This window comes from Heptranchias perlo, chromosome 5, assembly GCF_035084215.1.
Source record: "Heptranchias perlo isolate sHepPer1 chromosome 5, sHepPer1.hap1, whole genome shotgun sequence".
Taxonomy (NCBI): domain Eukaryota; kingdom Metazoa; phylum Chordata; class Chondrichthyes; order Hexanchiformes; family Hexanchidae; genus Heptranchias; species Heptranchias perlo.
Genome location: NC_090329.1, coordinates 62,014,091 through 62,036,611, shown reverse-complemented (window position 1 = coordinate 62,036,611; position 22,521 = coordinate 62,014,091). Strand labels below are relative to the sequence as shown.

The window sequence follows — 22,521 nt, the reverse complement described above, 5'->3', positions numbered from 1 at the left end:
CTGCCCGTTATCACACCTCGGCAGAGGTGTATAAAAAGGATATAGAGGCATCGGAGAAGATGCAAACAAGATTTATTAGGATGATACCAGAACTGAGAGGATGTACCTATCAGGAATGATTGAACAGGCTGGGGCTTTTTTCTCTAGAAAAGAGAAGACTGAGGGGTGACCTGATAGAGGTCTTTACGCTAATTATAGGTTTTGATAAGATAGACGTAGAGAAAATGTTTCCACTTGCGGGGGAGATCAGAACTAGGGACCATAAAGACAAGATAATCATTAATAAATCCAATAGGGAATTCAGGAGAAACTTCTTTTCCCAGAGAGTAGATAGAATGTGGAACTCGCTACCACAAGGAGTAGCTGAGGCAACTAGCATAGATATATTTAAGGGTGGGTGGCGCTGTGGCTTGTTGGCTGGCTGGATGTAATAGCATTGATTACATAGAATTATATAGAATGTACAGCACAGAAACAGGCCATTTGGCCCAATGGGTCTATGCCGGTGTTTATGCTCCATATGAGTCTCTTCCCACCCTTCTTCATCTAACCCCATCAGTGTATTCTGCCATTCCTTTCTCCCTCATGTGTTTATCTAGTTTCCCCTTAAATATATCTATGCTAGTTGCCTCAGCTACTCCTTGTGGTAGCGAGTTCCACATTCTATCTGGGAAAAGAAGTTTCTCCTGAATTTCCTATTGGATTTATTAATGATTATCTTGTCTTTATGGTCCCTAGTTCTGATCTCCCCAGCAAGTGGAAACATTTTCTCTACGTCTATCTTATCAAACCCTATAATTAGCGTAAAGACCTCTATCAGGTCACCCCTCAGTCTTCTCTTTTCTAGAGAAAAAAGCCCCAGCCTGTTCAATCATTCCTGATAGGTACAACCTCTCAGTTCTGGTATCATCCTAGTAAATCTTGTTTGCATCTTCTCCGATGCCTCTATATCTTTTTTATAATAGGGAGACCAGAACTGTTCATAGTACCCAAGTGTGGTCTAACCAAGGTTCTATACAAGTTTAACGTAACTTCCCAGCTTTTTAATTCTATCCCTTTAGAAATGAACCCCAGTGCTTGGTTTGCTTTTTTTTATGGCTTTATTAACCTGCTTCGCTACTTTTAGTGAATTGTGTATCTGTAACCCCAGATCCCTCTGCTTCTCTGCCCCATTTAGAGTCTTATTTTCCAAAGAGTGTGTGGCCTCCTTATTCTTCCTGCCAAAATGTACTACCTCACACTTATCTATATTGAAATTCATTTGCCAATTAGATGCCCATTCTGCAAGTTTATTAATGTCCTCCTGTGTTTTGTCACAGTCCTCCTCAGTATTAACTATAGCCCCAATTTGGTGTCATCCGCAAATTTTGAAATTGTACTTCCGATTCCCGAGTCCAAATCGTTTATGTAAATGGTGAACAACAGTGGTCCCAGCACCGATCCTTGTGGAAACCACTTCCCACCTTTTGCCAGTCTGAGTAACTACCTTTAACCCCTACTCTCTTTTCTGTTTTGTAGCCAGCTTGCTATTCTGCTATTTGTCCCCTGGCTCCACATGCTCTGACCTTAATCATGAGTCTACTATGTGGTACTTTATCGAAGTCCTTTGGAAAATCCAAATCTATTACATCTACTGCATTACCCTTGTCTACCCTTTCTGTTATTTCTTCAAAGAATTCAGTAAGGTTGGTCAAGCATGACCTTCCCTTTTGAAATCCGCGCTGACTATTCTTTATTATATTTTCAGTTTCTAGATGTTTTACTATTATATCTTTGAGTAAAGATTCCATTATCTTTCCTACCACCGACGTTAAGATAATTGGTCTATAGTTCCTTGGACTTGTTCTATCTCCTTTTTTAAATATAGTAATCACATTAGCTGTGAGCCAGTCCTCAGGCACTATTCCCTTTTCTAATAAATTTTTATATATATGTAAAAGTCCCTTTGCTATCTCTTCCCTAACTTCTTTGAAAAGCGGGGATGCAATCCATCCGGACCAGGGGTTTTATCCTCTCTAAGTTTGATTAGTTTATCAATTATTTCCCCCTTTTCTATCTTAAATGTCTTTATATCTTTTTTGATCTCTTCTTCGAATGTTATGCCCACCATGTTAGTCTCCCTGGTAAATACTGAGGCAAAGTAATTATTTAATATTTCTGCCAGTTCGCTGTCTTTACCTGTGAATATATCATTTGTATCTCTTAGTGGCCTATCCCTATCCTGGTTTTTCTTGTTATTTATGTGTCTGTAAAATACTTTACTATTTCTTTTTATATTCCTTGATAATTCAATTTCGTAGTTTTTGTTGGCTGGGTGTAATATCATTGTTCCAGTGCTGGGTGACGCTGTGGCTTGTGGTTTAGATGTAATAGTATTGGTTGAGTGCTGGGTGGCGCTGTGGCTTGTTTTTAGATGTAATAGTATTGGTTGAGTGCTGGGTGGCGCTGTGGCTTGTGGTTTAGATGGCAGTGACAGGTTGAGGTCACAAGCGGAGAAACTGGAGAAGTGAGGTTGGACGGGTGAGCAGAGTCCAGGGTCAGAGTGTGAACCTGAAGTATGATGGACTGGGAGTGCACACTAGACGTAGACCCTGAATTTCTGCGTGATTCCGCCGATCTCCTGCGAAGGTTATGGCAGGAGATCAGGAGCACCCCATGGGACTGCTGTCCACCATTTATATTATATAGATATACAGATAGATACATAGATCTATTATCCATTAAAATGCTCAATGAGAAGTAGCCAATTAAAAATAGAAATGGATTGGAACAAGTTAGACTCAGGACACCAATACCTTATATTTCTATTATTTTTTATTATTTGTTCTGAGAATGTAGGTGACTCTGTAAATGTCATATCTATTGTCCATCTGTAATTGCCCTGAGAAGGTGGCAATAGGCTTTTTTCTTCACAACTGAGTGGCTGGTTAGGTCACTTCAGAGGGCATTAAGAATCAGTCCTGTAGTGTGGGACTCAGTGGTTGATTCTTAGTGCGCTCTGAAGCGTATAGGACAGATTTCCTTCCCTGTAGAACATTAGTGAATCAGTTGGGTTTTTAGATCAATGCGGCAGTTTTCATGGTCATTTTTTCAGGTGCTAGACCACAAATTATTCATTTTCACGACTTGCCATGGTGGATTTTGTGCTCACAACCTCTGGGTTGTAGGGTTTTTGTTTTAACTCCCTTTACTCTTTAGGGTAATCAGAGGTAAGATCAACAATGGCTTTAAACTTTTCTAACCAGTTGGTTTTATTAACATTAAAATACAAGTTTTACAGATAGAGATTCATACAACCTTAATTAGAAGTACAACGCGGAATTCAGAATGGCCAGTACTTCTGCTTTGGGAGATTGAGAGGTTAATTCTCTATCGTCATTCTGCGTGATGTTTTTCTGGTCTATCTTTGATCTGTCTCGTGGACTCTCTCTGGTCTGTCTCGTGGACTCTCTCTGGTCTGTCTTGTGGACTCTCTCTGGTCTGTCTCGTGGACTCTCTCTGGTCTATCTCGTGGACTCTCTCTGCTCTGTCTCGTGGACTCTCTCTGCTCTGTCTCGTGGACTCTCTCTGCTCTGTCTCGTGGACTCTCTCTGGTCTGTCTCGTGGACTCTCTCTGGTCTGTCTCGTGGACTCTCTCTGGTCTGTCTCGTGGACTCTCTCTGGTCTGTCTCGTGGACTCTCTCTGGTCTGTCTCGTGGACTCTCTCTGGTCTGTCTCGTGGACTCTCTCTCGTCTGTCTCGTGGACTCTCTCTCGTCTGTCTCGTGGACTCTCTCTCGTCTGTCTTGTGGACTCCCTCTAGTCTGTCTCATGATCTGCCTTCAATCTGTCTCTTGGACTCTCTAGTCTGTCTTGTGGACTCTCTCTGGTCTATCTCGTGGACTCTCTTTGGCCTGTCTCATGGACTCTCTCTGGTCTGTCTCGTGGACTCTCTCTGGTCTGTCTTGTGGACTCCCTTTAGTCTGTCTCGTGGTCTGCCTTCAATCTGTCTCTTGGACTCTCAAGTCTGTCTCGTGGACGCTCTCTGCTCTGTCTCGTGGACTCTCTTTGGTCTATCTCGTGGACTCTCTTTGGTCTATCTCGTGGACTCTCTCTGGTCTGTCTCATGGACTCTCTCTGGTCTGTCTCGTGGACTCTCTCTGATCTGTCTCGTGGACTCTCTCTGGTCTGTCTCGTGGATTCTCTCTGGTCTGTCTCGTGGACTCTCTCTGGTCAGTCTCGTGGACTCTCTCTGGTCAGTCTCGTGGACTCTCTCTGCTCTGTCTCGTGGACTCTCTCTGCTCTGTCTCGTGGACTCTCTCTGCTCTGTCTCGTGGACTCTCTCTGCTCTGTCTCGTGGACTCTCTCTGCTCTGTCTCGTGGACTCTCTCTGCTCTGTCTCGTGGACTCTCTCTGCTCTGTCTCGTGGACTCTCTCTGCTCTGTCTCGTGGACTATCTCTGGTCAGTCTCGTGGACTCTCTGCTCTGTCTCCTGGACTCTCTCTGGTCTGTCTCGTGGACTCTCTCTGCTCTGTCTCGTGGACTCTCTCTGCTCTGTCTCGTGGACTCTCTCTGCTCTGTCTCGTGGACTCTCTCTGCTCTGTCTCGTGGACTATCTCTGGTCAGTCTCGTGGACTCTCTCTGCTCTGTCTCGTGGACTCTCTCTGCTCTGTCTCGTGGACTCTCTGCTCTGTCTCGTGGACTATCTCTGGTCAGTCTCGTGGACTCTCTGCTCTGTCTCCTGGACTCTCTCTGGTCTGTCTCGTGGACTATCTTTGCGAACTTACTAAGATGGCTGGTTTTATACCCTTCTTGCCGGCAAAAACATGCTGATGGTACTTTTCCACACTTTCTCTTGCCCATGGTTTAAAACAAGTTGATAATACAGCATCTGATATTTACAACAATTTCTCACAGACTTTCAAGGTCTAGCAGCTGTCTTATCTTTAACCTTCTAGACAGTCTACTGAATAAGTCTTTTTGAATGTGGTCAATCTTCCAACAAACTGTTGAACAGTCAGTTTAACAGTTCCTTTGTTGAATTAATACTTTTAACTAAACTTAGCTCCTTTAGCAGGTAATTAATCTTTAAAACTGGTATTGGAAATTTCAAAATCCGTCAGGGTTGCTCAACTAGTGCCCTGACCACTACACTATGTTTACATTGCTTGTTTAACTTTTTATTTTAAATAATAAAATTGACATAACTATTTTTTGATGTAATTGATAAGTTTTAGAGAAATGATGAAAAAATCAGACAAAATTAGCATTCAGGTACAATTGACCTCAGTGTCTCTGTGCTCAGGAAGGGGAATAATCGGTCAGTGTTCCCATTCCTGATTATTAGCAAATGACTCCTGCTGCAAAGTACCTCTGCGAATTTTGGGTAATGACAGAATCATGCTCAGTTGTGATGTCTCCCATTGTCAAGCAGCTTATCAGCATTCACTCTCTAATGTGAAACATCAGGAATGATATCAGTTGGTTGAGGTTTAGAGCAGGCTGGCACCTATAGAAGAGGAACAGAGAAAATTGCTGGGGGTGCAGAAATCAACCTTCTCAGTTCTATTGTGTGAGCCTCTAAATGATCAAAACCCCAGCAAGTGAAAGAGTAAAGAAAGGAGTGATTGCACTTTTAACATTCTTAACTATCCTTTTTTTTTCCTTTTCAGTTTCATACATCAAGGTGTTCTTTTGACAGGAGCAGTTTTTAACACTAAATGGATTACAAAATAGTCAAACTGGATGTTTTTCAACTGGTAGTTTTGAAGATTCACTTGAATTTGTCACTTTTTATTTTCGCTTTTCCCAGGAGCTTTGTAAATATAAAGAAAATGAGCAGGATGCGGAAATGTTGATGGCAGCACTTTCAGCCATGCAGGATAAAACACAACACTTAGAAACCAACCTTAGTGCAGAGACTCGGATTAAACTGGACCTTTTCTCTGCTCTTGGGGATGCCAGAAGGCAACTAGAGATTGCACAAGGTAAACAATGGTGTTTATAAATGTATGTGGAGATGCCGGTGATGGACTGGGGTTGACAATTGTAAACAATTTTACAACACCAAGTTATAGTCCAGCAATTTTATTTTAAATTCACAAGCTTTCGGAGACTTCCTCCTTCCTCAGGTAAATGTAAATTTACCTGAGGAAGGAGGAAGTCTCCGAAAGCTTGTGAATTTAAAATAAAATTGCTGGACTATAACTTGGTGTTGTAAAATTGTTTACAATTTATAAATGTAGAATCATAACACATTATTGTTGCTTATTGAGCTGATTTGATAGTGGACGTGAATTTCTGTGCCCTTTTTGATGTATTTCCGTTGCATGATCGGGGCAAGTAAATATTTGTGGCAAGGAAATCGGAAGAAGCCATTTCCACTGGTTTTCCACCATAAAATTGCTCCCTCCGAGTTCCCTCGTGATCTTTGACCCTTCTTGTGATTCACCTGCTGAGACATGAGTGTCCTCATTTACATATATTATAATGAGGGCCAATGATGCTGCAAGTTCAAGCTTTCTGCTTTTACACTCATTATGCACGTGGGGTAAGTTGGACTGAGAATGATATGACACAACTACTGCCAGCAACAGCTGAGACTGGTGGAAGCGAGGAGTTTCTGAGCCTGAAGAGTCTGGAGAATTTCATTAGCAATTTCTGCAGCTGGGAGCCACTTTTTACAGCCTATCTGGACTTGCTACTTTCTTACAGGGTGAGACCACTGGCAGATTTTAGCTCCCTCCCACTCACCACAGTGAGGGCTTCTCAGGAGCAGGTATGGCAACTTCCTCAGTAAAGCCATTATCATGGAAGATGAGGAGGAGCAGTACAGAATGGAACAAAGGAGAGTCAGACAGCATTTAAGGAGGTTGCAACCCATCAGATATTACCCCCCACCCCCCAGAATATATAGGCAGCACAGGTCAGATGAGCACCTTACTGAGGAAATGTATGTAAGAAGAGTGCAAAGCAACAGGGCTGCTCTGTGACGGACTGCATGAAATCTACAGCCACAGTCATCTGCCGCATTGCATTCTCTGTGGCTATGAAGGTGACCGTCACGCTCAATCTTTATGGCACAGGCTCATTTCAGGCAGACACCGTAATTATCAGCCAGGCTGCAGAACGGGCATTCGTTCATCAGGTGAATGACACACTTTACAGGAGGGCTGAGGAATTCATCACAGTAAGGCACCAGCAAGATGGGACCATCCAGTTTTAAGGGGTCACTGGCTTTCCTAAGGTACAATTGATAGCACCCACCTTACCCTGCAAGCTTCTTCAACTACCTCAACAGGAAGAGCTTGCACTCCCTCAATGTACAGATTGTGTGTGACAACTTGCAGAAAATCCTACATGACAAGTGAGATATGCTGGAAGTGGACACGATGCATTCATCCTTCGAAATTCAGCTCTCCCTGATCTCTTCAGGGAAGAAAATCAAGTCAATAGATGTTTCTGGGTGGCAAAGCCTAACTCCTGCTCCCATGGATAATGACCCTCCCTAAGAGTGGCTCAAACGGCAACAGAGAAGCACTACAATGAGGCACATGCCTCTACAAGAGTGGTCATTGAATGAACCATTTGGGTCTTAAAGGCGAGTTTTTGCAACCTAGGTTGGGAGGGGCTCTGCAGTATTTGTAGATTGTGTGTCATGCATAGTTGTAGGCTGCTGTGCCCATCACAATTTCTGCATACAAAAAGAGGTTCGACTTTGACATTGCTGGCACAGAGGCTTTGGTGGAGCCAGAACTACATGGAGGAGAGCATCACAATAACCTGTATGCAGAGGCCTCCTCAGTGAGTGCTGCAAGGGGCATCAGATCACATCTCATCACTGAAGTCTTCTCTTCTGCATAAGACAGTTTACCTTTGCCACCAGAGTCTTACCTCCTTCTCCCCAACTTTTAAATTAAGGGACATTCCCTCAATCCACTACCCATCTTACAACATAACAACACATCAGTATTCTTTACCTCTACATGAGCGTGCCAGTAATTATCACCTGAGTGAATAAGTCACCACGCTTTCCTGTATGTCTCTAACTTCCAGCGAAGTGCATCATCAATGTTCATACTATTTTATTACAATGAAATCCAATGTGAATAGGAGCTAACCTACTCTTTCCTAACACCGTGCTTCCCCTTGTTGGCTGTATGTGTCTTTCTTTCACCTATTCTAGTGCTTTTTCTAGGTTCAACCTGAGGACCAGTATCATGAGACTGCTCCTATGATACAAATGGGTCATGGGACTAAGGTGGCCCTCCTCTCATGACAGTTTTCTCCAAGAAGAAAGCTGCTGCTGCCTACATCTCTGAAACTTGTCCCTGTGCAGCCTGGTATTGCCTCCCACGTTCTACTGACATGGTGCTCTAAGGGGAAAGGCCAAAGGCCTGGTACCTACTGCTGCCCTGAGAGATGGCAGTATCAGGCAGGTCAGTCCCAGCCATTGCCATTCTACTGCGTCCAGGATCTGTACCCGCAATGATCAACGGGATTGCTGGTGTAACGACAGATATCAGATCCTGAACACCATAAGAGACAGCAGCATGCACTGTGGCTTGCATGGTCTGGAAGCTGCTATGCAAGTTGCTGTCGATTCTCTCCCCTATTGCCACCAGAGTTGAAGTCTGTGCTTCCATGGAGGCACTGACCGATCTTAGATGGGGACCTGCTACAGATTCTAATGAAGCTGCCATGTGCTCCATTGGTGCCTGCAATCAAGAAAAAGCTTCCAAGATGTAGCCACAAATGAAAGTTGTGTACGCAAGAGTCACACCTATCGGTTGCCACTCATCCTTGGACACTGACTTCAAAGCCTACACACAGGTGCGATGGAACATCCTTCTTTTCAGTACCCATGAGTTCTGATTACCATGACTCTGAAACCATAGGCAGCCTTCTCCTCAATCTCCACCGATAGGTTGCACTTCCTCACCCACTTCCAAATTCTCCGGCTCCCTTATACTCTGTGGATCACCATCCTCACTAACGCTGGTGAACGTATCAGAGTTGGTGCATGGGAGAGAAGGAGCAAGTGACATAGGGGGTGAGTTGGAGGGGACTGGGGCAGAGGAACACAGGGCTGATAATTACAGAGATTACTTGTCTCTGCAGGAACTCATGGTCTGGCTTAAGTCTGACCATCTCCCTTGTCTCCTTCTACATTGTCATCCTCCTCGCCTTCCTCACAGTCATTACAGTTCACAAGGAGGTAGTTCTGTCTCTGTTATTCTTTCTCCTCCCCATCATCATCTTCCCCCCCTCCTCCTCCCCCCCCCCCCCCCCACCACCCCGTGCCCTCTGTTGCTGTGGTGGATTTGCAGGAAAGGAGGGCATAAGCTAAGAATGGCTGAACATTACCCCCTTGGGATTAAGGGGTGGGGTGTAAGCATGTGCCAGGGATGCCAGGCTAAGAATATAGGTGTTCAATCACTAACCTGGGCACTGCAATATATCCATGACCTTGCCATCTCCCACAGCAGCAAGAGCAGAGAGCCCCCTCATGAGCTCCATGGCCTTCTCCTCATAGGGTATGAAGTGTTTAAAGGTGGGGATGTCTCCTCCGGTGGCTTGCTTCTTGTGGGCAAAGTGTGCCCTGCAAGGAGATTGAGGCTAACAGCTGAGGAATGAGTGCCAAGAGTTTCTTTTAGAGCGTAAAGTGTGTGTCCATGGTGGTCATGGAAGAAAAGGGCGCATGATTACAAACCCTCATGCAATTACCTCTCCACTCCAACAGGCGAAAATCTTTTTCCATTGGTGTAAAGGTGGCGCAACTCATGATGTAGAAATTCACCCCCAGTGTCTCCTTTAAAGCCCAGGAAATGGCAGCCCCAGAGAATTCCTGGCTCTGTGGGCCAGCCATTTCTTTAAACTTGCAGTTCACACACTGTGAAGCTGAAACAAATGCTTATATTTGAGCAATGAAGCTACTTTGTTACTGTGATATATTAACCCTATTTACCCAGCAATGTTGAGTAAATATAAAGAAATGTAAACAATTTGCTTCAGCTTGCCTTCTCCTCCTTTCTTTCCCACTGTTCCAAGAAAGAATTAGCCTAATAAATATGAAGAGCTCAGTAGACTAGGGGATATGTAACCTGTCACAGATTTAACATAATTTATCTTATATTAATTTTTTTTTCAGGACATATAATCCAACAAGATCAGGAAATTGAAGAGCTCAAGCAGAAGGTTGCAGAAGTGATGGCAGTTATGCCTGGGATCACTTACAGCGTTACAAGCACACTTAGTCCTGCAACTTCGCACTATTCCTCTAAATTTGTTGAGACTGGGAATTCTGTACTTGATCCTAATACTTTAATGTACCAGCCACTGAAGAAATAAATGCACTATCCTCCTTAACTAACCCTCAATTATTAAACCCGTGGATAATGTTGGTGGAGGTGACCTTGTTTTTGTATTCAAAAGTATGGATTTTTACTTTTTATAGCATTTTTGGGTCTTCAGGTATGATTATATAGCATTAAGGTGCTTTGGATTGTACAATTGGCTAGATTCTTTAGAATACTTGGATAGTTGGAAGCATTTGGCCATCATTGCATGGTTCAATCTACCCAACATATTGCAAAATTCAATCTAGTGTCCTCAGTAGCACAACTTACTGTTTAACTGGTACCAGTACAATGCATGAACAATGCCAACATGGTTTGAATTTTTTTTTAGTGCTTTAAATAATGGTCAAAATTAGCACTGGAATAGAAATTCAGTTGGCATCGACAAGCAATTCATAAAATGCTCAGAGGTGACAGTTTCACAACATTGCTGTGGGAGTGTTAAAGCTGAATAATACTGAGAACACCTTTCTAACAGAGCAGATCCACTATTTGCACTGTTGTAGATCTTATTCTAAGATTCACCAAAAGCATTGCCTTCTGTCTTTGAAACACAAACAAGACAATAACGGGTAACACATTCATATAAAGAAATATGAGTCATAACTTGCAAGCAAAACCTTTTCGATGTTTGGAACATGTATAACCTCAGAGTAACAGACTACTGTAGTTTGTTTGAAATTCCATCTTTAGAGTAATTTGTCCTCTTTCCTGAATTGTTACCAGAGACAGTAAATAATACTGCTGTCACCAAAGACCATTTGCAAACTCTTGTTTAGCTTCTGCAATGTGTATCCTTTGTTCCAGTAATATTTACTCTACCATGTTTGTTGATCCTTTATTCTTGATGTGGAGATGCCGGTGATGGACTGGGGTTGACAATTGTAAACAATTTTACAACACCAAGTTATAGTCCAGCAATTTTATTTTAAATTCACAAGCTTTCGGAGGCTTCCTCCTTCGTCAGGTAAATGTTCAGTTTATTCAGCATTCTTGTGTAGTTAACCTTTCACACATTGCTCTCAGCAGTTAACATTAGGGCTGCATTCTATGAAAACATGGACACCCTTTGATGTTTAACCTGCTCTACACCACCTATTATGCTGTTAACTTTATCTAACTGTCCCCATGCTCATCCCAAACCAGACATTTCACATCATGTTTTCATCTTTTATCTTATGTTCTAGTTTTTTTGTAGGGGCTGATGTCTAGTGCCAATAGGTGAGCAACAAACTACAGTAAACAATTAATTAATTTTGTTGGAAGTTGAAGATGGTATCTCTTGATATAAGAGTGGGACGTTAATTCCACATTTTGACCTACATCTGGCCTGTGATCTGAATAATCAAGGTTAATGTAACTTAATGCCTATCTGCAGTGCTGGAGAGAGATTGTTATTTCACCAAAGTAATACCTTGTGGGTGATAGTGGCATCATTTGTTACAGTTTTGCTGTAGGTTCTTCACTTGTTGCATAGCAACCTTTACCGTTTCCAGATATTGAGAATTTTGGTCCATATACTTACCACAAAAGGGATAGCAATATGCACTGCTTTGTCAAGCTTAAAGATAAATATATTCCACTGATTTATTCCACTAGCATAAATATTGTACAGGAAAATATCTGTATTTACTGATGCCTTTCAGTTGGTCCTTGTCAAGTGTTTTATACATCTAAGTACAGTTGCTTACAGGTGGTCTGGGAGTAGGCATTTTGTATATAACTCCCTTGCATGAGCCATGACGTGATATAATGTTCTACTCCAGTGATATCATGATAGGAACAATGGGCCAAGGACAGAACTTGCCATTTATGATGGCACGGGATGGAATGATATGATGTTACTTAATGTTGACATTAACACAAAATGCCTTTTACAGTTTATAGGGATAACAAAATGCAATTGGAAGCGACTAGTAGGTGTACTTTTATATGATTGAGGGATTATGGAAAAATTCAATAAAATATACATTCCCTTTAAGAATAGTCATGAGTACCTTCAGTTCAGCTGCATAATTCTGCTCTGTTTTGCAGTAGTCAAGCACAAAGTAAGCAGATTGCTATAAATTACCAGGGCGATATGCAAGACTGTTTTTTAGTCTGTCCTCTTAATAGTGTTTGGGTGAAAGATTAGGCACATGGTTTATTTTTGAACCTTATCCAGTTTGGCAGCAGTGGGTTCAGGAGTCTGAGTATATGTCCTGATCTTATTTGCTAAGTGGCCTGTTAGGTAATGTTTCAGTATTAGCTTTAACAGTCCTGGTAGTAACTTGAGCTATAAAACAAGTTCTGACAGCAGGTAGCGAAGTTCTATGCTCAGTGTCCCTGTTTCTTATTTAATAAGAGTGACCTTGAATTGATACAAGGTGAATTAACTTTTTAATGCTTGTGACTAAAATATTAGGGAACAGATGACCCATTACAGCACTTAAGTAATTTAATGGTCCTATACAAGGAAGCACATCACTAGTTTCCTAATTTCTATACTTTCTGGTGTAAGCTTTGAATTAATTGATTGGTGGTCTAGTGAGTTTTGAATTCTGTCTTGGTCTATTTTCTATGATGGACTAGTTTCTGATCTACAAATAGATGGGCAAGAATTTTGTGGTTTAAGTAGTCATTTCAATCCATTTGGTGTTGGGATTCTGTCTTAAGTATAAAACTTGAGTTAGTAACAATGGGTAAAATCCCTTTGCCATTTCTTTCAGTTTTGTTGTGCTTACTTACCAAATGTTTATGGTTCCAACATTTCTAAGAAGGTTTCTGCTAAAAATATAGATTGGATTGTTTTTGAAAATAAAGTCTGTAATCTAATCTAAGTTCATCCATCCAATTTAATGCACTGAGACATCAAAACATTTTAAAATCTTAAAGGCTGAAACTCCTTTATGACCTCTGAGTTAAAACCCCTATCATTGTACATTGATTCTTACTCAGCTGAATATTTCAGTTTGGAAAGGTGAGCATGGTTAGGGATTTTCAGAACAGTCCTCAAATAATACTGGCAATGGTGCTTAACATACAATTGATTTCCGTGAACATCTGTACTTTGGTTTGTCCAAGGTCTAATATTCTTTCATCAAACTTTGTGTATTTTTATCATCTCATTCATACTTCTGTTCAGCTTGATCCAGCCTCAGTGTAACTCTATCAGAAATTATTTGCTTTCTGTTTGCTTGGTATTCTCAAATGTTTCACATTATGTCTGCTTGGGGACCTCAACTGTTTTTAGTCTATGACTGGTGGTCTGAGCATTCTCTACCTACAACCATCTATCCAATCGTTTACGTTCTATCTTCCTTTCAAATTAACACATTTGATTTTAAAGCTGGTGATATCCTTGTTGATAGCTTTACCTCTTCATATTTTCTGATCACCCACCAATACAATTGAGTTTTGGTGACAGTAATTGGTAACTCCTAATTTAAAAGCTAGTTTCTCTGGACCTAATAGCTTCAGTACAAGCATACTGGACTCTCAGCTGGGAAATACAATCTTGAATCCCAGTTTTACTAACGTTTACAATTAGGTGAGAATGCCTCTTTTAGCAATATTATCTCAGACAGGAGGTGAGAACTATCAGGTAGGGTATCTTCCTGAATTAGTCAAGTGTGCCTCCTGTTAATAAAGGAGTGGTATCTGATTACCCTAGAGATGTCTGCAGTCTGGATAATCTGAAAGTGTAGTTACACTAGCAGTTTGTGCTTCACACTGATGCTAAACTTGTACTGTGTGAATCCAGAGTTAAGGCCAGGCCTGACCTGACAAGAGAAAAGCAGAGTGAGACTCCCTCCTCTAGTGCTGGGTTGGGACCTGACTCTGGATTCACATGACAAAGTTTTTCCACCCTTTGACTATGAGTATGCAGAAAATTTAGACCTACAAATGTGGCATCAAGGCAAAGAAAAACCACTTTGCAATGACACTACAGTTATTATGTTGCAGCTTAAGCTTCCTGACTGAAGAGAATGGTATGTGTGTGTGTATAGGGGTGAATTTGGGTACTGAATATAAATGTAATAGAATTTCAAGAATTTAAAAGGCAGTTAAAATAATTTCAGCTCACTGTGGATTTGAATAGCTAAATTCCATATCCACCTCTGCAGATTGATGGTTTAATTGCCCTTGTGAAATAACTGGAGCAGTGGAGTAAATTCCGTGGAAGTTGACAAGTCAGAAGAAAGACAGTTGGATGAAGCTCAACTGATGCAGCAGGTACTGAAGTCCAGTGAGCCACGGTGCTCTGAGCCAAATCTGATGACCTCACTGCCCTCTAGATAGATTAGATTGTAGGATAGAGGTGACTGTGGTTGGACAGGATGAGAAAAATTACAATTTTTCAACTCAGTGCAAGCTATTGGTTCCTGCAGTTCTTCCTGAAGTTTAAAGTATCACTTTATCAAGTTCCTGTTGACAAATAGTAATCTGGTACTACAGGTTTTACATTGTCATTACATAGCTTCCTTAGAGTCATTGGAAAGCAAAACTAAATTTGGCTGCTGTTACTTTTTACTTTCCTCAGTAAATACGATCTTGAAGGTTGTAATCAAGTAAACAGTTGAGGAAAAAAATATAGACCCTGAAATTACGCCATGAGATACCAACGTACGAACACATAACGTATTTGTCGCTCCACTATTTTAATAAAGGAGTTTATCGTTTAAAGTTAGTTAACACCTCATGAAAAATAGAGAGGAATTTAGATAAATGCATTAAAAACTCCTTTACCAAAATAGTGGAGAGAGGGATTTCAGACATTAAGTGGTGGCACATAATATCTCACAGCACAATTTCGGGGTCATGGTTATCAATGAGCAGCCTTGCTTTCCTGCAACAATTCAGTCTATTGAAGTTGTGACATTACACTGATTAAATCATATTTCTGAATATATGCTGCAATTTCTTTCTGCCAGCTCAAAGGATTGGTGCTTTTAGCTTGGGAATTGAAGTAGCATTTTTACACAATGTTTAAAAAAAAAATTTTGAAATGTAGAGAAATATTCTTGTGCCGTGTTGAATTGTGTTGTGAAGTGTTTAACATTATTATTATTATGTATCAAATAGAGTGAAAAAAATTCCATTGTGATGCGAAATGCACAGTTGTCAGGCACACTGGGGGGTGAAACTCGTCTAGGGCAGTAGTGCAAAACGGGCAATAGTGAATCGATTGCCGGTTTTACACTCTACCCACTTTTAATTTCCATTGACATCGTTGGCCTAGAAATTGGTTTGCCCCAGCCTGCATGAGACCGGTGAGCTGTAGACGCCTGCTGGATGTCCCCAGGCAGCTCACCGGCGAAGAGGATTTCAATTTCAGGCCACTATGTCGCCAGCAGTGACCCTCAGGTAGGTCCTGGAAGTGGGGGGAAGTGATCAGGTGGAAGTGGGGTGATCGGGATAGGAGCGGGGGCAATCAGTAAGGAGGGGGTGATCGGGAGGCAGGGAGGGTGATCAGGTGAAGGGGGAAGTGATCAGGAGGGGGCCGAGTGGGGGCCAGCAATGGACTTCGCTCTGCAGTGGAGCCAGGATAAGCACTCCTGTTCCTCCCGACTCCACATTCAGCTAAATATTTTTTTTAAAACTTACACTATTGGTGGCAGTCTCCAGCGGTTCCAACAAGGACCAAATTGACTGCATGTAGAACACGTTTTCCTGGGCAGCCCAATTTTGCAAAGGAACGTCAAAAAGGCGTACACGTGCAAGGGGACTAATGGTGGTTTCAGGCACGGAGCCTGGACTCCTCTTTTTCTGCCTTGATCAATATGGTGGGTTGTGTATTTCTATTTCGTTCACCTGCCGCACCACGATAGGTGCTTAGAGGCCCGTTTTTCCCTGAAAAGTAGACAAGTGGAATCCTAACTTTTATTTCATGAATGAAAATACCACATAAAACTCAAGTTTAGTGTTGATTAAATAAAAGAAACCTGAGATCCTATTCTTATATGTACATTTTTGCAGCATATCATTTTATATCTGATGTAAACTATTGCTTTTCTAAAACTAAAACATTTGTTAGTTAAAAGTGTTAAACCAAAATACAAGAATAGCAAAACTATTTTATTCCATTTAGGAAATACTCCAGATGAGGAAATATTCTCTGACTCTGTACAGTTTTATGATTCTATTTTATATTAGTTATCATGTCAATTTTACAAGAAAATAATTTTTCTGCAGAGAGAAGTTTGTAGAAGATAAGCAATTACTGAGAACTCCAAAGCACATTCAGCACTCTGGTTTTAATTGTGAAATAGTGATTCATTTTTTCTAATTGCAATCTAAGACCGTTATTTAATTCGTGCGACATGTTTATTAATTTTTGGCAGTAAATATGTGGGGTATTGGCTGAGTTTACCATAAGGGTTTTCTTTAGTGCGCTAGTTTCACTATAGCTGGTACATAGAGGAAACCTTCCCCAAAGTGGTTCTCAATGTAATTTTTAAGACCTGCAATTGCCCATAACTTTGCAAAATGTGAACCTGTTTTCACCCCTTCGTATTTGTAAAAATAAGTGAAAATCAAAACAATTAACATTCTATACCTACATCCAAAGATTCAGGTATGGCTGGTAACTCTCTCCCAAGTATCTGGTATTTATATGATGTACACTATTTATAATTTTAAAAAAGTAGTTGTACTGAATTACCAGAACTGTACTAGCCTTGGGTGAAGACGGTGTGTAATGATACATAGTAATGAGATGAACAGTGCTGTGTAAAGATTAAGTGCACTGCAAAGTATTGGGTTAAATTTGAAAGACAGGTCAAATAATATGGTTCAATAGTTTTGCTGATTTTGCATGCCAAGCAAAATACTGCTTATGTGGGAAACATGTTTTCACTGTTTGTAGGGTATTATGGAGAGTAGAGTGTATAAGAGTGTTACTGAATTGTTCCCTAGATTTTGCAGTTTTCTGTTAATGTTTCTACTTAACATTTTCAGTGCCAAGGCAAGGTTAGAAATTTAAGGGTGAAATTCTTCCTGCTGAAAATAAGTTGGTGCAAGTACAGTTGACTTTCACTTAAATTATTGACAGGAGGAATTTCAATACCAAGTGTTTAATATTCGTGTAACTGTCCCCTACTTATTAGGTTTGATAGGCAACAAGAATAAATTACAGCAAAGTCACAGAATTTGTAAAAGTCTATTCAATCCCCCTGCTGTGTCATGCTCAAAATAAAGGCCTTGGGTGAAAATCTGTAGTTAAACAAATTACAAAGAAATAATGATGTTATGATTTTTGGCAATACAAAAGTTTCACAATGGGGGTGAAATTATGCTGTGTGATATTAGTGACTGCCACATTAAATGCATTCGTACAATATTCCACGGTCTGCTGTTTTAACAAAGGTGTTAAGTCACACATATTAATGAATTCATTACTAATATAGCACAGCACAAGTTCAACCTGAAAATTTTAATGTCGTTTATCTGCACCATAAAAGAACATCATTTAATATTTTTTCCCACCGAAAAGACCATAAGATGTCCTTTAATTCATCTTAAATATGCTAGTCATCTGCTTTTTAAAAGTTCAGAGAAGGATGAGTGGCCCCACTATCCGTTCCTTGTAAACTCTTTCAGACATTAGTTAATATATTCACGGAGGCTTTCTTAAGCATTAGTATATCAGTCCATGTTATGACCAGTATAGATTTGATAGCTTTTCAACATGGGAGTTCTGTGATCTTCAAATTGCTTTACACTTCTATCAACTAAGAACAATGAAAGGGAACCTCCATGGTTTTATTTGTTTTAGAACTGTAAACTGCTATCAGCTGCATTTCTACTGTTTTTTTACTGTCTGTATTGTGTCTTGTATTTGATGAAGTTGTTTTTGTTAATGTATTTGTACAGAGAAGATTTGTTATTTACTTAAAAAAAACTTTTGCTATTTAATGGAAAAGAGAGTCAAATGTTTGTATGAAGTAGTAAGCACGTATTGATTTTTGTAATAGCTAGGTTGTTACATTTTGAAAAACTGAAGGAGCTTGTCATGTTTTAAAAAGTTTACAAAGTAGTAATGTATCATCATTAGACTGAAAGACCAAGTTGTGTGTAGTCATTGTACTAGTATATAGAAGTAATTGTATCTGTGCATATCTAAGAAGTATTGGAATGTTAGTTTTAGAAACACTAGATAATGTAGATCATCTCTACCTGCTACATAAACAAGTAAAAAATGTTTATTCCTTTGTAAGAAATGGGTCCTGATTCAAAAAATTGCAATTCTGCAACACTGCTTGTGCAATTTTGTTGCAAGTTTTTTTCTTTTGGAGATTTTTTGCATAGTACAATTATTTTTAGAACATCAACGTCTGCATTTTTACTTGCCTGTGTGATCATTTTCCACAGAGGTTTTTCCTCACGTTGCAAAGTTATTGATTCCCAGATAAGAGAGGCCTTGAAGTTAATGGAAATCGAAAATAGGGAGTGGTGTTTAACAGGTGGTCGGGCCGATATTGCCCGTTTTACACTATCATCTAAAGTCAGAATGATCCCCTATGACTCAAATGTAACGTTGTTCCATTAGTACCAAGACTTCATGTATTTGGCCTCCAACCATGGCAAATGAATCATTATAGCATAATTTAAATAGCACTGCTGTTGGGTTTGATTTTGAAGACTTCAGCCAGTAATCTGAAAACAATGATGTTCTAGAATTGGGTAAATGTCACACAGCACGGCCACATGTTTGTACAAAGCTGATGATTTTAGTTTGTTTTTAAATGTGACCCATTGATTTTTTTAAAGTAAATTTTGCAGCAATGCTGCAATAAGAACAAACAATGCAAACAGACAATTCATGTTTGTAATTTAAGAAACAAAGTGTGACTCATAGTGCCTTGTCAGTGATGGCAGTTTCAGAATAAAGCCATACACTTTTAACTAGTGTGGTTCCTTGTCTCATTCATGATTTGCTTTATTTTTCAGCACAATACATTTTTTGCTTTCTACTTGACTTAAGGGGCTCAATTTCCAAAGTGAAAAACGGGTGGGTTGGGGGCGGGGGGCATTGAAAATTGCCACCTTTTCAAACCCGTCTCCAACCCGCTTCCAACCTGCCCATTTCCAGTTTTCACCAGGGCGGAGAGAGGGGTAGGCGACCAACCCACTCCCAGGAGCGGGTCGGGCCTTAAAACCTTTTAAGGAGGCTTCGGGCCTCCATTTTCCTGGACTTCCTGATTTCAACCCCGGGGGGCTAGGATTCTCGGGCCTTCTGTTTTATGCCTTGTGATAGGAGGCGAGAAGGCCCGAGACTAACAGGTGAAAGGCACAGCTTGTGGGCCTGGAGAGCAGGAGTGCTTCCCCCGGGCCCAATAAGCCTACCTGCACCGATCCCCAACAATCGCGGACACCCGACCCCCGACTCTGATCCCAACACCCCGCTCGTGACTGACTTCCGATTCCTCCCCCCATGACTCACGACCCCTGTGCTACTCTATGCCCACCCATGACCCTGTGTCCACCCATGACCCTGTGCCCACCCATGCCCCTGTGCCCACCCATGCCCCTGTGCCCACCCATGACCTGTGCCCACCCATCCCCCAGTGCCCACCCATGCCCCATGCCCACTCATGCCCATGTGCCCACCCATGCCCCCCTGTGCTGCTCCATCCATACAAACAAAGACTTACCTGCAGACTTACCTGAAGATGTCCTCTCCCTGGCTGGTCTCCCGTCCGACTGAGACCAGCCTGTCAATCAGGCCGGTTAGTTGGACGAGAAACCTACAAAAAAAAGACGTCCTTACATCAAAATCATAAGGACATCCGTGAAACCCGTACTAATGTGTTTCCCCTCCTCAATTTGACCCCCCGCCCCCTTCCCAGCTTGGTTTTAAAATTGAGCCCAAGGTGTCTATCTTGAATTTTAGTTTTTACATTTTCTCCCTGACTAAGTAGATGCTGTTTTACAATTTTATAATACTGAGTAATCCTGACCAGTAGACGAGCAAGAATTACTCTCGTTTATGCTGTTTTTCGGGCTACAAGATCATGAGATACATAGAGATGAGGGAGGCCATTGAGCCAATCCCATCCAGAATAAAGAAACACATACTGTACCCTTAACATGAAGTCTTACTGGGGATTCAATTTGATAACACCTGAAGAGCAAGGCCCGAGAGCCATCCTAAATTTGTCCTTGGGCCTCATTGGACTAAATCCTGCGAGCTGCGGGAACCAATCGGGTACCTCGATGCAGCTCGTGATCCAGGCCCTTCAAATTTCAGCTCCAATATTTTGTTTTTCGATCATCTTGTCAACTATATAAAAAAAAGGAAGGTTAAAAAGTAAGAAGGTAAGAGTGATAGCTACAATCCACAATAACCTGCTGAGATACTGATGAAAATATTGAAAAGTCACAAGGAATTCAAAAATGTTACAAAAATGTTTACACTTCAAGAGTACAATACCTCTCAGAATATATTAGAACTTTTTTTCTAATTTATGCTTTCTTAGGTGCCTCCTTTTCTGATTTTACTACAAGGGTGTTTGTGATTTTACCTCATGGCTGAGATCTGGAACTCAGAGGTATAGAGAATTTTAGCGGTCTATCTCACTGCATTATCTGTTCGTGCTCCTAACCACTGCACCCCATTTGAATATATTTTAAATGAATGCATCATCATCATTAAGTGCATGTTAATAGTATTAGAATATTTTGAAATCCTCCGCATATATAGCAGGTATGTTATTTTAAATCATTATTCAAAGGTAAAGACAAAACCAAAGCAATACATGTACTTAGTAATTATTGATGGATCTAGTCAACATACAAAAATGAAATTACTTATAGTGGTTTGGGACCTTCAGTTCTTAGACTCATGCTGGTTATGAAATGAGTCTGATTCATAGGTTACCGCTAGTTTAGAAAATTAATTTAAGGTCATTTGTTATTTCTATCTTCTTTGCAAACCCATGAATACTCATACTTTGGAAGCTATGAAAAAAGTATAAGGATTTGCAGCTTTGTGCTGTTTCTGGTCCATTAATCATATTAAAATTCCAAGCTCCGAAATGAGTGCCCTTAAGCAGTAATAAAAAGAAGACCTGAAAAGGAGAAAATAAAAATACATACATGAGAAAATTGATTATTTTAACACAAGCTTAAATTGATCATCTGTGACCCTTGGGCTGTTTCTCTATATTTCATGTAACCCATTAATCACCCATGTTGCTATTTCCAATTTTTGCTTCCAGGATACAGGCATTGTGGCTATATTTTTGGAAAAATCAGCCTGTATTCATTGAAAGGCAGGGAGCTGTAATTGTTTGATTGTATGAAGCTATTTGAGTACGTTTCAATTATGTGCCCATTCTAATGTTGAAAACAAGCCAATTCTCTGAGGAATCTTGTTATAAAAATAGAATTTTTCACTTTTCAATTTACACCGTAATTTAAAACTCATAGGGCACGATTTTAATAAGGCGTTGGGATGGCAGTGGGGGGAGGGTGGATCAATGGGCGCGCGGTGAACCCGAATAATAAAATCTTACCGTCCCCCACGCAATTGCGACTTAATTGGTGCCCCTTAACCTTGTTTCCAGGTTTGCCGTCCAAAAGCTGCGCAGTGGGTGGACTGCGACCCCGCATGACAGGCTGTCAGCTGGAGCGTCTGGATTTAAAAGGGATTTTGCTGGAGCAAAGAGCTAGAAGACTCAATGGAGCTACACAGGGGCAAGGCTGCTCCAAGATTCAGCGATGCCTCGCTTCAGCTGCTGCTGGCCGGGGTGAGGAGGAGCAGGGAACAATTTTACCCGGCCAACAGGAGGAAGCGCCCTGCCTCTGCAACCAAGAAGGCCCAGCTCGAGGTGGCAGAGGAGGTCACCAGCAGCAGCAACATCTCCCGCACCTGGGTCCAGTGCAGGAAGCACTTCAATGACCTAATTAGGTCAGCAAAAGTGAGTACACTTACTGATTCTCCTGCATTCAGTGGTGCACATCAATCCCCACCCCCCCGCCCCCTCACATCATTCTGCACTGCCAACACCACTCCATCACATCACTCCTCACACCCACTTAAGGCTCATCTTCAACTTACCTGCACTTCCTGAGCAATTCCTCACCTCCCCATTTGTGACCCCACCCTAATCCTGATCCAATGTGATGTCTCTGCCTCATACTCACCCTCTGATGCATCTCTTTCATGGTCAGCCTCACCCAAAGCAATGCATTTATCAGCT

At 41.2% G+C, this 22,521-nt stretch overlaps 1 pseudogene; it reads left to right on the top strand.

Annotated features, from left to right (window-relative positions):
• The window catches only part of LOC137321393 (macoilin-like), a 103,651-nt pseudogene extending 93,264 nt beyond the window's left edge, over window positions 1-10,387 (top strand).
• The last annotated feature ends 12,134 nt before the right edge of the window (window positions 10,388-22,521 follow it).